This window comes from Protopterus annectens, chromosome 7.part0 (assembly GCF_019279795.1).
Source record: "Protopterus annectens isolate FY-2018-M chromosome 7.part0, PAN1.0, whole genome shotgun sequence".
NCBI classification, from domain to species: Eukaryota; Metazoa; Chordata; order Ceratodontiformes; family Protopteridae; genus Protopterus; species Protopterus annectens.
This window is the reverse complement of record NC_056739.1, coordinates 868,661,964-868,675,838: the sequence shown is the minus strand read 5'-3', so window position 1 is coordinate 868,675,838 and position 13,875 is coordinate 868,661,964. Positions and strand designations below refer to the sequence as shown.

The 13,875-nt window shown below is 32.7% G+C and overlaps 1 protein-coding gene and 1 long non-coding RNA gene across 16 annotated transcripts in view; both read left to right on the top strand.

The window, feature by feature from the left end:
* The window catches only part of CADPS (calcium dependent secretion activator), a 2,296,269-nt gene that overhangs the window by 180,778 nt on the left and 2,101,616 nt on the right, over positions 1-13,875 (top strand). The window lies entirely within an intron of this gene.
* On the top strand, positions 9,107-10,749 carry LOC122806751. Its single transcript, XR_006365551.1, has 2 exons — positions 9,107-10,353; positions 10,452-10,749. It is a non-coding gene; the product is annotated as an uncharacterized LOC122806751 (long non-coding RNA).

Sequence of the window (13,875 nt, the reverse complement as noted above, 5' to 3'; positions counted from 1 at the left end):
TGCATTAAAATATATTACTGTGGTACTATTAATATGGAGGAGGGATTTCTATGTACTGCGTCATGGAGCTAACCTAAGTCATGCTGTATAGTCATTGTAGGTTAGAGCATCCTGCTTCCTTTTCAAGATCAGTTTTCTGGTTCACTCATATTTGTGAAAACTATATTTAACCTTTTATGCTGCTGTGTCTTCTGGGTTTTACTTCAGTTTCAACACTGTTTTGATTAGCTGCTCAGTGCCCTACAACTTCTTTTATTGCATAATGTAGGACTGAATAGCATACAACCGTACGTTTTAGACCAATACAATACAACTGGGACTTGAGCTTCCCTTATACTTCCATAAATGCACAGTCATTTTCCATACTGCTTACCCTTAATTGCCTCATTAACAGTTCTAAATCAGACCAACTAACATAGAACCATACAGACAAGTTTTTCTCTTGTCTGTAACTTTCTCAGACGCTGGCAGAGATTCATATTTTAGTACTAGTTACTTAACCAGTTAGTGATTAATCTGACATAGATTTCATATGCATACATGTTAAGAGAAGATGCACAGTGCTGTGTAGATGGGCTGTGACTCACTCATATAGATACCCTCAAGTGTATTCCTTATAAATACTCCTGGGGGTTATTTACATCCCTATTCATTCAGGTGATATTACTATCGTTTATTTAACTTAAAGGTATGCAGTTCTCTTTGGTCAATGTATGCAGTGTCTGAATAAATACCTGTTCTTCTGGTATTGTGGCCTTAGTGGAATCAGGACTAAAACTAGAGGGTACCACTCTCTCTAATCAACAGTAGTATTCCAAAGCTAAAGGCCAGGTTCAAGATCTGGAATAGGTGGTAGTGTTCCGGTGGTATCTATTCTAGGAATGTAATATGTATACCAGTAGCAGCAGCTTCAATAAACATATTAGTCTAAGTGAGACTGTTTTATGTCTAAATGCAGAATTGATAATTGTCTCAAGCTTCCAATGGGTGTTGAGTGTTATAACCATCCAACTTACCCCTCATGTCTAAAAAGCATAACTGTAACTATAACAGTTTTCACTACCTTTAAAGGAATAGTGCACTGATAGTGAATAATTTCAGTATACATTAAAACCAACATGATGCCCCATAGTTAAATGACATCCTTGGTTGTGCAGATGCCCTCATTTAGCAATGGTTGTGCCATCAATAGTTATCACTGTATGGTTACAGTGATGATCCAGGGTTACAGTCTTATGGAACCACACCACTGCTGCCAATAAAAATATGTGTGGGACAGGGGCTGTAGTCTTAGATCTGCACCTCTGTCCCTAATAATTATAGGCATCAACAATAAACAAGTCAAACAAATATAAATAAATATTAAGGTAATAAATACCTGATGGAGTTTGGCCTTAAGAGTATCTAGCAAAATGAACATACCTGCATTGGAATATGAATCACAGCACTCACACACAGATGTGGTTTTCATTAACAGCTATAATGCAGGATTGTGGGAACTGACTTCCCATGCCCAGCACTGGGAGATATACAAAAAGCATAATTATTTGAAAGTAACTTTCCCATAACATAATTCTTTTGAACTAATCTTACTTCAGTGCATGAAAATACAATACATGAATAAATAGGGATGTGTTCTCTGCCCACATTTATTCTCCCTGTATATTAATGACTGCACCTCTAAGGACCCCTCTGTCAAACTTATTAAATACGCAGATGATACAACTATCATCTGGCTCATCAGGAATGGTTATGAGTCTGCATACAGATGGGAGGTTGAGCAGCTGGCTCTTTGATGTACTCAGAATAATCTGGAACTGAACACTGTTAAAAGTGTGGAGATGACAGTGGACTTTGAGTGGTACTACAATATTATCCCTCCTCTTTATATTTAATACTGCTGTGTCGGTTGTGGAAACCTTCAAGTTCTGGGATCTATAATCTCACGGGACATGAAGTGGGAAACCAATATAAGGTCCATCATAAAAAAGGCACAACAGCGAATGTACTTTCTGTGACAGCTGAGGAAGTTCAACCCCCCACAGGGGGTTCTCATCCATAACAGTGAGGTTTGGATCTCTGTCCAATCATGACAAAAATAGGTTACACTGAATAGTCAGGTCTGCTGAAAACATCACTGGTGCTAGTTTGCTCTCCTTACAGGACCTGCACTATTCCAGAATCATGAAAAGGGCAGGGGAGATCATCACTGACCCTTCACATCCAGGCCACCATCTTTTTGAACTATTACCATCAGCTAGGCATTATGCAAGCAGTAATGCCCCACAGGGTATGTGTTAATGTGTAATTAATGCCCACCCAAAGGTGTTGTGACACCCCTGGAAGGGCATTAATTACACATTAACACATACCATGGAGGGCATTATTGCACTTAGAGAATGGCCTCTCTGTAAAATTGTTGTGTTTTACTTACTTATGTATTTTTTTAAGTTCTATTTTATTATTTTAATATATTTTTAATGTAAAATAGTTCCTCCACCTAATGTTTCGTATTGCTCTAGTATACGTTAAGTGTTAGAGAAAGCATTTTACATCCAAAATATATTAAAAAATTAAAAGAGTGCTTAAAAAATACATAAGTAAGCAAAACACAACAATTTTACAGAGAGCCCATCCTCTAAGGGCTGGCACAGATCATTCTCTCTTCAGTCTTTCTCAGCCTTATCAGGGGATCATTGGTTCACTTTCATACTTCACTCACTCACTCTGTGTCACACACACACACACACACACACACACACACACACACACACACACACACACACACACACACACACACACACACACAGTCTCTCTGCTTTCATGCACACATTCACTCACCCTTTTTCTCAATCTCTCACAGTCTGCAGCTGCTTTCATATACACATTCAGTCTCACACTCTCTCTCAATCTCTCTTACACAGTCTCCTCTACTTACATACATGCATTCACTCACACATCACTCTCACTTTCTGTCTCACTCTCTTGCTCTTTGTCTGTCTCACACACACACACACACACACACACACACACACACACACACACACACACACACACACACACACACACACACACACACACACACACACACACACACACACACACACACACACACACACACACACACACACACTCAATCGAGCACTCCCTCTCTTACTCTCATACACGCATACAGTTTCTTACGCGTGCGTTATTTTTTTTTATTTTTTTATTTTACACTTGCTAAACAGCAAAAGTGCTGCTTAACGAGTATAAAATAATGGCTCGCTCTTACTTTCACTGACATGCATACACACACACACACACACACACACACACACACACACACACACACACACACACACAGACCTTTTTTTTTATCTTCTTTTTTTTTACATTTTACACTCACTAAACTGCAGAAGAGCTGTTTAGTGAGCGTAAAATTATGGCGACCGTTTCGTTTTCTGAGTCCAAGATCCACAGCAGCTTGATATGCTGCCGTGAAGCAGTGGACTCATTTTTCAGCAGGCATTACTTGTACATTAAAATCCTGCTGGGGAATGTTTGTTCTTCAATCAGGGTACTGATGTACAGTAAGGCCATTCTCTAAAGATTAATACACACCAAAACAAGCAGACATAAGAACATTTTATTCCACAGGCCATCAAGTTCATAATCAGTAAATTCAGCTTATTAGGTTGGGCCATTCTTTTTCCCAACCCTCCGAGGATTCTGCAGTATTGTTTAGATTACTTTTTTGTCTTGTTCTTAATAGTTACATGTATGTCATTTGTCTTGTTCTTAATAGTTGTATGTATGTCTTTTATGTAATTCATACTTGGAGAGTCACTAAAACTGGAGTCAAATTCCTTGTATGTGTGCATACTTGGCCAATAAATGTGATTCTGATTCTGAAATAAAATGAACAGAGAAAAAAAGATACATTCTTAATACAAACAGCAGATTAATTCTTATAATTTAAACAAAACAAGTCGTTCTTCCTTCTTGCCTAATTTGTAACATTTGACCTGGCATGTGTGCTCACACAGAAAGATAGTAAAATTGGTCTTGAATACCTGTTTAATATTTTCCTGCTACTGCTGGAGGAATATTTTCTCTTTCTGAAAGGCAGGAAGAATTTATAGTAAGCCAACACTCTGACTGCTGAAGTGAAACAGACATTTACAGCCAAGTATATAAATATCCCATGTTTTTGCAAAAATGTAAGTGTGATGAGACACTGACATAACGCAGTGAGTACTACAACTCTAGAAAGGAATAGAGACTATCACCATAGCAGATAAAGCATTTTTTTAATCAGAGACATGCTGTACTGCTAGGACATCATCTTTTCTGGACGAAATCAACAAATTAGCTGGTAGAGCCAAAAGACACATTGATATTTCCGTGTTGGTGACCTATTAATCACATCCTTTTGCAAGGCAGCAGAAACGTTGGAAATCACTATGTGTAGTCTCAGGCACTCAAAGGATTGGAATATTAACCTTTTTTTTTTTTCTCAGTTGTATTACCATTTATGTATTATGTATTAATATCTGTCTTAATTCAGATTGAATATATTTCGTGTAAAACTACGATGTATAACTTTTCAAATTAGAAACTGAAGCAAATGTGAGTATTTCCTTGTACTTCGGGCTTTGCCTAATGCAAGTCTGTTGTAAATCAGTACAGTATTTTTGTTCTATGTTTCAAGATTGTAAAATTCTTCTTCTTAAAATGTAATAATTTGGAGATTTTCTCCCTGGGCCTCCACTGAAAATGGGCTTCTACCCAGTCAGACTTTCCCAGTAAACAAATGGCAATAAATAAATAAATAAATTGCCCCTGTAGGTTATTTCAGATGAGTTAAAACAAAACACTTGTGCCATTGTTACCACTGCTATATCTAACCATAATGCTAATAAATAAATAAATAAATAAATTGCCCCTGTAGGTTATTTCAGATGAGTTAAAACAAAACACTTGTGCCATTGTTACCACTCCTATATCTAACCATAATGCTAATAAATAAATAAATTAATTAATTAATTGCCCCTCTAGGTTATTTCAGATGAGTTAAAACAAAACACTTCTGCCATTGTTACCACTCCTATATCTAACCATAATGCTAATAAATAAATAAATGAATTGCCCCTGTAGGTTATTTCAGATGAGTTAAACCAAAACAGTTGTGCCGCTGTTACAACTCCTATATCTAACCATAATGCTAATAAATAAATAAATAAATAAATAAATTGCCCCTGTAGGTAATTTCAGATGAGTTAAAACAAAACACTTGTGCCATTGTTACCACTCCTATATCTAACCATAATGCTTATAAATAAATTAATTAATTAATTAATTGCCCCTGTAGGTTATTTCAGATGAGTTAAAACAAAACACTTGTGCCATTGTTACCACTCCTATATCTAACCATAATGCTAATAAATAAATAAATAAATAAATTGCCCCTGTAGGTTATTTCAGATGAGTTAAAACAAAACACTTGTGCCATTGTTACCACTCCTATATCTAACCATAATGCTAATAAATAAATAAATAAATAAATACATTGCCCCTGTAGGTGATTTCAGATGAGGTAAAACAAAACACTTGTGCCATTGTTACCACTCCTATATCTAACCATAATGCTAATAAATAAATAAATAAATAAATAAATTAATTGCCCCTGTAGGTTATTTCAGATGAGTTAAAACAAAACACTTGTGCCATTGTTACCACTCCTATATCTAACCATAATGATAATAAATAAATAAATAAATAAATAAATAAATAAATAAATAAATAAATTGCCCCTGTAGGTTATTTCAGAGGAGTTAAAACAAAGCACTTGTGCCATTGTTACCACTCCTATATCTAACCATAATGCTAATAAATAAATTAATTAATTAATTAATTGCCCCTGTAGGTTATTTCAGATGAGTTAAAACAAAACACTTGTGCCATTGTTACCTCTCCAATATATAATCATAATGCTAATAAATAAATTAATTAATTAACTAATTAATTGCCCCTGTAGGTTATTTCAGATGAGTTAAAACAAAACACTTGTGCCATTGTTACCTCTCCTATATCTAACCATAACGCTAATAAATAAATAAATTAATTAATTAATTGCCCCTGTAGGTTATTTCAAATGAGTTAAAACAAAACACTTGTGCCATTGTTACCTCTCCTATATCTAACCATAATGCTAATAAATAAATAAATAAAAAAAATTGCCCCTGTAGGTTATTTCAGATGAGTTAAAACAAAACACTTGTGCCATTGTTACCACCCCTATATCTAACCATAATGCTAATAAATAAATAAATAAATAAATTGCCCCTCTAGGTTATTTCAGATGAGTTAAAACAAAACACTTGTGCCATTGTTAACACTCCTATATCTAACCATAATGCTAATAAATAAATAAATAAATAAATTGCCCCTGTAGGTTATTTCAGATGAGTTAAAACAAAACACTTGTGCCATTGTTACCACTCCTATATCTAACCATAATGCTAATAAATAAATAAATAAATTGCCCCTGTAGGTTATTTCAGATGAGTTAAAACAAAACACTTGTGCCATTGTTACCACTCCTATATCTAACCATAATGCTAATAAATAAATAAATAAATAAATTGCCCCTGTAGGTTATTTCAGATGAGTTAAAACAAAACACTTGTGCCATTGTTACCACTCCTATATCTAACCATAATGCTAATAAATAAATAAATAAATTGCCCCTGTAGGTTATTTCAGATGAGTTAAAACAAAACACTTGTGCCATTGTTACCACTCCTATATCTAACCATAATGCTAATAAATAAATAAATAAATAAATTGCCCCTGTAGGTTATTTCAGATGAGTTAAAACAAAACACTTGTGCCATTGTTACCACTCCTATATCTAACCATAATGCTAATAAATAAATAAATAAATAAATAAATTGCCCCTGTAGGTTATTTCAGATGAGTTAAAACAAAACACTTGTGCCATTGTTACCACTCCTATATCTAACCATAATGCTAATAAATAAATAAATAAATTGCCCCTGTAGGTTATTTCAGATGAGTTAAAACAAAACACTTGTGCCATTGTTACCACTCCTATATCTAACCATAATGCTAATAAATAAATAAATAAATAAATTGCCCCTGTAGGTTATTTCAGATGAGTTAAAACAAAACACTTGTGCCATTGTTACCACTCCTATATCTAACCATAATGCTAATAAATAAATAAATAAATTGCCCTGTAGGTTATTTCAGATGGGTTAAAACAAAACACTTGTGCCATTGTTACCACTCCTATATCTAACCATAATGCTAATAAATAAATAAATAAATAAATTGCCCCTGTAGGTTATTTCAGATGAGTTAAAACAAAACACTTGTGCCATTGTTACCACTCCTATATCTAACCATAATGCTAATAAATAAATAAATAAATTGCCCCTGTAGGTTATTTCAGATGAGTTAAAACAAAACACTTGTGCCATTGTTACCACTCCTATATCTAACCATAATGCTAATAAATAAATAAATAAATAAATTGCCCCTGTAGGTTATTTCAGATGAGTTAAAACAAAACACTTGTGCCATTGTTACCACTCCTATATCTAACCATAATGCTAATAAATAAATAAATAAATAAATTGCCCCTGTAGGTTATTTCAGATGAGTTAAAACAAAACACTTGTGCCATTGTTACCTCTCCTATATCTAACCATAATGCTAATAAATAAATAAATTAATTAATTAATTGCCCCTCTAGGTTATTTCAGATGAGTTATAACAAAACACTTCTGCCATTGTTACCATTCCTATATCTAACCATAATGCTAATAAATAAATAAATGAATTGCCCCTGTAGGTTATTTCAGATGAGTTAAACCAAAACAGTTGTGCCGTTGTTACCACTCCTATATCTAACCATAATGCTAATAAATAAATAAATAAATAAATTGCCCCTGTAGGTGATTTCAGATGAGTTAAAACAAAACACTTGTGCCATTGTTACCACTCCTATATTTAACCATAATGCTAATAAATAAATAAATAAATGTATTAATTGCCCCTGTAGGTTATTTCAGATGAGTTAAAACAAAACACTTGTGCCGTTGTTACCACTCCTATATCAAACCATAATGCTAATAAATAAATAAATAAATAAATTGCCCCTGTAGGTGATTTCAGATGAGTTAAAACAAAACACTTGTGCCATTGTTACCACTCCTGTATCTAACCATAATGCTAATAAATAAATACATAAATAAATTGCCCCTGTAGGTTATTTCAGATGAGTTAAAACAAAACACTTGTGCCATTGTTACCACTTTTATATCTAACCATAATGCTAATAAATAAATAAATAAATAAATTGCCCCTGTAGGTGATTTCAGATGAGTTAAAACAAAACACTTGTGCCATTGTTACCACTCCTATATCTAACCATAATGCTAATAAATTAATTAATTAATTAATTAATTGCCCCTGTAGGTTATTTCAGATGAGGTAAAACAAAACACTTGTGCCATTGTTACCACTCCTATATCTAACCATAATGCTAATAAATAAATGAATAAATTGCCCCTGTAGGTTATTTCAGATGTAGTAAAACAAAACACTTGTGCCATTGTTACCACTCCTATATCTAACCATAATGCTAATAAATAAATAAATAAATAAATTGCCCCTGTAGGTGATTTCAGATGAGTTAAAACAAAACACTTGTGCCATTGTTACCACTCCTATATCTAACCATAACGCTAATAAATAAATAAATTAATTAATTAATTGCCGCTGTAGGTTATTTCAGATGAGTTAAAACAAAACACTTGTGCCATTGTTACCTCTCCTATATCTAACCATAACGCTAATAAATAAATAAATTAATTAATTGCCCCTGTAGGTGATTTCAGATGAGTTAAAACAAAACACTTGTGCTGTTGTTACCACTCCTATATCTAACCATAATGCTAATAAATAAATAAATAAATAAATTGCCCCTGTAGGTTATTTCAGATGAGTTAAAACAAAACACTTGTGCCATTGTTACCACTCCTATATCTAACCATAATGCTAATAAATAAATAAATAAATTGCCCCTGTAGGTTATTTCAGATGAGTTAAAACAAAACACTTGTGCCATTGTTACCACTCCTATATCTAACCATAATGCTAATAAATAAATAAATAAATAAATTGCCCCTGTAGGTTATTTCAGATGAGTTAAAACAAAACACTTGTGCCATTGTTACCACTGCTATATCTAACCATAATGATAATAAATAAATAAATAAATAAATTGCCCCTGTAGGTTATCTCAGATGAGTTAAAACAAAACACTTGTGCCATTGTTACCACTCCTATATCTAACCATAATGCTAATAAATAAATAAATAAATAAATTGCCCCTGTAGGTTATTTCAGATGAGTTAAAACAAAACACTTGTGCCATTGTTACCACTCCTATATCTAAACATTATGCTAATAAATAAATAAATACATAAATAAATTGCCCCTGTAGGTTATTTCAGATGAGTTAAAACAAAACACTTGTGCCATTGTTACCACTCCTATATCTAACCATAATGCTAATAAATAAATAAATAAATAAATTGCCCCTGTAGGTTATTTCAGATGAGTTAAAACAAAACACTTGTGCCATTGTTACCACTCCTATATCTAACCATAATGCTAATAAATAAATAAATAAATAAATAAATTGCCCCTGTAGGTTATTTCAGATGAGTTAAAACAAAACACTTGTGCCATTGTTACCACTCCTATATCTAACCATAATGTTAACAAATAAATAAATAAATTGCCCCTGTAGGTTATTTCAGATGAGTTAAAACAAAACACTTGTGCCATTGTTACCACTCCTATATCTAACCATAATGCTAATAAATAAATTAATTAATTAATTGCCACTCTAGGTTATTTCAGATGAGTTAAAAAAAAACACTTGTGCCATTGTTACCACTCCTATATCTAACCATAATGCTAATAAATAAATAAAATAATTAATTAATTGCCCCTGTAGGTTATTTCAGATGAGTTAAAACAAAACACTTGTGCCATTGTTACCACTCCTATATCTAACCATAATGCTAATAAATAAATAAATAAATTGCCCCTGTAGGTTATTTCAGATGAGTTAAAACAAAACACTTGTGCCATTGTTACCACTCCTATATCTAACCATAATGCTAATAAATAAATAAATAAATAAATAAATGAATAAATTGCCCCTGTAGGTTATTTCAGATGAGTTAAAACAAAACACTTGTGCCATTGTTACCACTCCTATATCTAACCATAATGCTAATAAATAAATAAATAAATAAATTGCCCCTGTAGGTTATTTCAGATGAGTTAAAACAAAACACTTGTGCCATTGTTACCACTCCTATATCTAACCATAATGCTAATAAATAAATAAATAAATTGCCCTGTAGGTTATTTCAGATGAGTTAAAACAAAACACTTGTGCCATTGTTACCACTCCTATATCTAACCATAATGCTAATAAATAAATAAATAAATTGCCCCTGTAGGTTATTTCAGATGAGTTAAAACAAAACACTTGTGCCATTGTTACCACTCCTATATCTAACCATAATGCTAATAAATAAATAAATTAATTAATTAATTGCCCCTGTAGGTTATTTCAGATGAGTTAAAACAAAACACTTGTGCCATTGTTACCACTCCTATATCTAACCATAATGCTAATAAATAAATAAATAAATAAATTGCCCTGTAGGTTATTTCAGATGAGTTAAAACAAAACACTTGTGCCATTGTTACCACTCCTATATCTAACCATAATGCTAATAAATAAATAAATAAATTGCCCTGTAGGTTATTTCAGATGAGTTAAAACAAAACACTTGTGCCATTGTTACCACTCCTATATCTAACCATAATGCTAATAAATAAATAAATAAATTGCCCCTGTAGGTTATTTCAGATGAGTTAAAACAAAACACTTGTGCCATTGTTACCACTCCTATATCTAACCATAATGCTAATAAATAAATAAATAAATAAATTGCCCCTGTAGGTTATTTCAGATGAGTTAAAACAAAACACTTGTGCCATTGTTACCACTCCTATATCTAACCATAATGCTAATAAATAAATAAATAAATAAATTGCCCCTGTAGGTTATTTCAGATGAGTTAAAACAAAACACTTGTGCCATTGTTACCACTCCTATATCTAACCATAATGCTAATAAATAAATAAATAAATAAATTGCCCTGTAGGTTATTTCAGATGAGTTAAAACAAAACACTTGTGCCATTGTTACCACTCCTATATCTAACCATAATGCTAATAAATAAATAAATAAATTGCCCCTGTAGGTTATTTCAGATGAGTTAAAACAAAACACTTGTGCCATTGTTACCACTCCTATATCTAACCATAATGCTAATAAATAAATAAATAAATAAATTGCCCCTGTAGGTTATTTCAGATGAGTTAAAACAAAACACTTGTGCCATTGTTACCACTCCTATATCTAACCATAATGCTAATAAATAAATAAATAAATAAATTGCCCCTGTAGGTTATTTCAGATGAGTTAAAACAAAACACTTGTGCCATTGTTACCACTCCTATATCTAACCATAATGCTAATAAATAAATAAATAAATAAATTGCCCCTGTAGGTTATTTCAGATGAGTTAAAACAAAACACTTGTGCCATTGTTACCACTCCTATATCTAACCATAATGCTAATAAATAAATAAATAAATAAATTGCCCCTGTAGGTTATTTCAGATGAGTTAAAACAAAACACTTGTGCCATTGTTACCACTCCTATATCTAACCATAATGCTAATAAATAAATAAATAAATAAATTGCCCCTGTAGGTTATTTCAGATGAGTTAAAACAAAACACTTGTGCCATTGTTACCACTCCTATATCTAACCATAATGCTAATAAATAAATAAATAAATAAATTGCCCTGTAGGTTATTTCAGATGAGTTAAAACAAAACACTTGTGCCATTGTTACCACTCCTATATCTAACCATAATGCTAATAAATAAATAAATAAATTGCCCCTGTAGGTTATTTCAGATGAGTTAAAACAAAACACTTGTGCCATTGTTACCACTCCTATATCTAACCATAATGCTAATAAATAAATAAATAAATAAATTGCCCTGTAGGTTATTTCAGATGAGTTAAAACAAAACACTTGTGCCATTGTTACCACTCCTATATCTAACCATAATGCTAATAAATAAATAAATAAATAAATAAATTGCCCCTGTAGGTTATTTCAGATGAGTTAAAACAAAACACTTGTGCCATTGTTACCACTCCTATATCTAACCATAATGCTAATAAATAAATAAATAAATAAATAAATTGCCCCTGTAGGTTATTTCAGATGAGTTAAAACAAAACACTTGTGCCATTGTTACCACTCCTATATCTAACCATAATGCTAATAAATAAATAAATAAATAAATTGCCCCTGTAGGTTATTTCAGATGAGTTAAAACAAAACACTTGTGCCATTGTTACCACTCCTATATCTAACCATAATGCTAATAAATAAATAAATAAATAAATAAATAAATAAATAAATTGCCCCTGTAGGTTATTTCAGATGAGTTAAAACAAAACACTTGTGCCATTGTTACCACTCCTATATCTAACCATAATGCTAATAAATAAATAAATAAATAAATTGCCCCTGTAGGTTATTTCAGATGAGTTAAAACAAAACACTTGTGCCATTGTTACCACTCCTATATCTAACCATAATGCTAATAAATAAATAAATAAATAAATAAATAAATAAATAAATAAATTGCCCCTGTAGGTTATTTCAGATGATTTAAAACAAAATACTTGTACCATTGTTACCACTCCTATATCTAACCAAAATGCTAATAAATAAATAAATAAATTGCCCCTGTAGGTTATTTCAGATGAGTTAAAACAAAACACTTGTGCCATTGTTACCACTCCTATATCTAACCATAATGTTAATAAATAAAATACCAGATAACCCCATTAAAGGTAAAGCTCTGGTTCTGATAGACTGCACCTATAATTCCTTCGGGCTTCTGACACTCTTACTGGTTTTCTGAGTATGCATAGGTTTATAGGCGAGTATTAGGCCAATTAGTGAATAGACCATTACAATCTTAACCAATAAGTCATATTCAAAAGTTCCCTTCTGCTTTCAGGACGTCTGCTCAACCTAGATAAGGGGAGAATTTGAGACTGCCCATCCAATTGTCTAGGTTTACCTTGAAGGTACTAAAGATGCTACCCGCTTTAACATGTAGTGGAAATTTGTTCCAGAGGTGGGGGATGCACTGCGATATGACTCTATTACACCACTTGATGAAGGTATAGCTTCTTTAAACGAGTATTTGCAGAGCCATTTGCTCCGCAAAGGAATAATAGATTTAGGAGGACCAAATCTTTCATGGCAGTAGAGGCTAGGCACAGATCCCATAGAGAAGTCTATAAGAGACCCAAGTAAAATGAGAGAGAGAGAGAGACAGCGAGAGGTCTGTCACTGTTTCTGGATAACTAATGGCCTTGAGATCATTGATCTTTTTAGTTAGAAATTTGTTTTTAGTTAGGAATCTCCTGAGGTCTCACAAGTTGGATGGAACTTAGACAAATCTGTGCTGGAAGTAGTAGTATATTGATAATAACCTCAGGGCCTAGCAACTTTGGTTGATAGATGCATAGGGAGTTACTAGGCATATAGTCCACCAGGCTTTTAAAGAGCCTAGCCCGAATTCCCAGTTGGCCTAAAGCACTGTTGGGTTGATTTCCTTGCTCAAGGTCACACAATAGACAAATGAAGGCTAAAGGAATCAAACCCTGTACCACA